Raw genomic sequence first — 3656 nt, 5'->3', positions numbered from 1 at the left:
ATTTCTCCCCCTCTTCTCTTATCCCCTCCCCCTTCTATTTTCCTGTGGGGCAGGATGAATTTCTGTACCCCATTTCTTATTTCACCCCCCCTTAAATTCTCTGAGCAGCATTTTAAGGATTGCACTGCTCACCTCCTGGTGTGAGCAAGGGGCTAGAAAAGGTGCCCTAAAAATTGCTTACCCAAACCTGTCTTGATTACCACAGCACATGGGAAATCCCACTCTAAGATCAAAACACATACACACACATACACACACACACACACAAATTATTCCACTTACCATTGGCACATGGAATGTGCACACACTTATAGACAACACAAAATCCAGTAGACCAGAAAGATGAACAGCCCTTGTTGCAGGAGAACTCAGCAGGTATCCCTATCCAAATAACAGCCCTGAGTAAAACAAGGCTGCAGATGAAGGCCAGCTTACTGAAGTTTTAGCTGGATACACATTTTTCTAGAGTGGCCACAGTGAAGGGGAAAGATAGGTTGAAATTATTTGGAAACTAAATAATCTAATTTTAAAGAATGAATGGGCCAAAGATCAAATCATAAAAACAATCAATTATGTCATTAAAGAGAAAGACAAACTTTTTCTCCTTCTATTCTTCATCTTCCTCCTTCTCCACCCCATCCCCTCTTCTCTGCTCCTTCTTTGTCCCCTCCCAGTCCAGGATCCTGCCTTCAACCTCTGCCCATAGTCCCAGTCTTTCACTCCACTTGTGATCAGGCAGGAAGAGCATGCCCTTCCTGACACTCCAGAGCCACAATAGCCATCACAGTCACTAGTGCTGCCAGATCTGGTTTAGCTCAGCTAGGGTGGACACCAGGAGTCAGTGATGCCACTGACAGTAGATATGAAGAGGGAAAAGTTGAAAGCACAATCAAGAGATAGTTTTCTAGATTGATTCAACTTTTAAGGCATTGACATGGTTGAAACAGAGATGCCATTTTAGCCCACCAACTTTGGGATCAGCTCGGTGGATCAGTCTGTCATGGATGACCATTCCCACTCCTTTGATATCAAAACCTTCACCACTGTTGACTTCCCCAGCATTTCCATCCCACATTATGAAGACATTCCATTCAAAAGGGTTGACCCATTGGTTCTTGATTACAAGTATGACCTAAAACTCCAAGAGTGCCCAAGTGCTCTCAAAGTGGAATCTCCATCCCCTCCTTATTATTCTGAAAAAAAAAACAGGCCAAATAAACAAACCTCAGCTCTACAATAAGTCACATGAAGAATTCTCTAACATCACCATGACCATCAAATTCTGAGTCTGTGGGGATAACATTTCTGGGTTCCACTATGGAGTACATACTTGTGAAGACCATTTGAAACTTACTTATGATCGGTGTGATCTGAACTGTCAGATCCACACTAAAAATGGAAACAAATGTCAGTATTGTAAGTTTTAGAAGTGCCTTGCTGTGGGGATGTCCCATAATGTAATCAGGTTTAGGCAGATGCCACAGTCTGAGAAGGAGAAGCTGTTGACAGAGATCTCCAGTGATCTCAACCAGCTTAACCTCTAGGCCCTGGCAAAACATTTGTATGACTCATACACACATTCCTTCCCTCGGACCAAAGCCAAGGAGAGGGGGATCTTAACAGGAAAGATGACAGACAAATAACCAATTGTTACTTATGACATGAACTCCTTAATGATGGGAGAAGACAAGATTAACTTTAACTATATTACATCCCTGCAGGAGCAAAGCAAAGAAGTAACCAACCACATTTTCCAGGGGTGTCAGTGGTGCTCTATGGAGACAGTCCAGGAGATCACTGAGGATGCCAAGAGCATTCCAGGTTTTATTAACCTTGATTTGAATGACCAAGTGACATTCTTGAAATATAATGTCCACGAGAACATCTACACCATGCTGGCCTCCTTGATGAATAAAGATGAGGTTCTTATATCTGAAGGTCAAGAATTCATGATGAGGGGGTTTCTGGAGAGCCTGAGAAAACCTTTTGGTGACTTTATAGAGTCCAAGTTTCAGCTTGCTGTAAAGTTCAATACACTGGAGTTAGATGATAGAGACCAAGCAACATTTACAACTGTCATTATCCTCAATGGAGACTACCCTGGTTTGCTGAATGCAGAGCCCAATGAGGTCATCTAGCACAATTTGCTTGATGCCTTGGAGCTCCAGCTCAAGCTTTACCACCCTGAATGCTCCCAGCTGTTTGCTGAATTGCTTCAGAAAATGACAGATCTCAGCCTGATTGTAACAGAGCATGTCATCAAGGAAAGAGCTGGATATGAACCTTCCCATACTCCTACAAGAGATCTATAAGGATTAGTATTAGCACAGGAGCCCTAACCCACTGACAGCATGTTCCTTCAAATTGCAGCATTTATGTGAGTGAAAGCATGACATCATAAGAAATTATTGTGAAAAAAAGTTTTAAAAAGGAAGAGCTTCAGAATAAGAAGATCTATTTCATGCATATTGGTTTTAAAAGATACATTCATAATTTATTTTAATATTGTTATTAGTGACTATATCATGAAAAAAGTAAAGAGAATGAACACAATGAGACAACATACCAAAATTTATTGGATGCAGCCAAAGCAGTACTTAGGAGAAAATTTATATCTCTAAACTCTTACATCCAAAAAAAATTAGAGAAAGAGGGCATCAATGAATTGGACATGTAACTGAAAAAAACCCCATAAAAACAAAAATAAAAATAAAAATATGCCAGATTAAACACCAGATTAGAAATTCTGAAAATCAAAGAAGAGATTAATGAAATTTAAAGTGAAAACAAAAAGCATTGAACTAATAAATAAAAATATAAATTGCCTTTATGAAAAAGAGAATGAAGTAGGTAAACTATTGGTTAATTTGATTTGAAAAAAAAGGAAAGAAGAAATCCAAATTACCTGAATAAATAATGAAAAGAGTGAATTCAACACCAATGAAGAGGAAATTAAAGCAATTATTAGAATCTATTTTTCCAAATTATATGCCATTAAATTGAACAATCTAAGTGAAATGGATAAATATTTACAAAAAATATAAATTCAATAGTTAAACAAAAGAGGAAAAAGGATGATTACATAACATTATCTTAGAAAAAGAAATTGAACAAGTAATCTATTAAGGCTGTAAGAAAAATATCCAGGGCCAGATGGAATTAAAAGTGCATTCTATCAAATATTTAAAGTACAATTAATTCCAGTATTATATAAAATATTTGGAAAAATAGGCAAAAAGGAGACATATTTTTAATCTGCACATTTTATTTATTTTTAGTTTTCAACATTCACTTCCACAAGATTTAGAGTTCCAAATTTTCTCTCCATCTTTCCCCTCTCCAACCCAAGATGGCATGCATTCTGAATACCCCTTCCCCTAATCTGCCCTCCCTTCTATCTGCACCCCCTTCCCCTTCTCTTTTCCTGTAGGGCAAGATAAATTTGTATACCTTATTGCCTCTATATCTTATTTCCCAGTTGCATGTGAAAACAATTTTTTACATTTGTTTTTAAAACTTTGGGTTCTAAATTTTCTCCCTTCCTCCCTCCCCACTTACCCTCATTGAGAAGGCAAGCAACTTGATACAGGTTATACATGTGTAGCCATGCAAAACACTTCCATAGCAGTCATGTTGTGAAAAACTAACTGTATTTC

General features: G+C 38.0%; 1 pseudogene; it reads left to right on the top strand.

Moving 5' to 3' along the window:
• Positions 1–934: 934 nt before the first annotated feature.
• Positions 935–2319, top strand: LOC114046288 (annotated as a pseudogene).
• The last annotated feature ends 1337 nt before the right edge of the window (positions 2320–3656 follow it).

The sequence above is a fragment of the Vombatus ursinus genome, unplaced genomic scaffold (genome assembly GCF_900497805.2).
Source record: "Vombatus ursinus unplaced genomic scaffold, bare-nosed wombat genome assembly UNPS02014781.1, whole genome shotgun sequence".
Classification (NCBI taxonomy): Eukaryota; Metazoa; Chordata; class Mammalia; order Diprotodontia; family Vombatidae; genus Vombatus; species Vombatus ursinus.
This window is presented reverse-complemented; position numbering and strand designations above follow the sequence as displayed.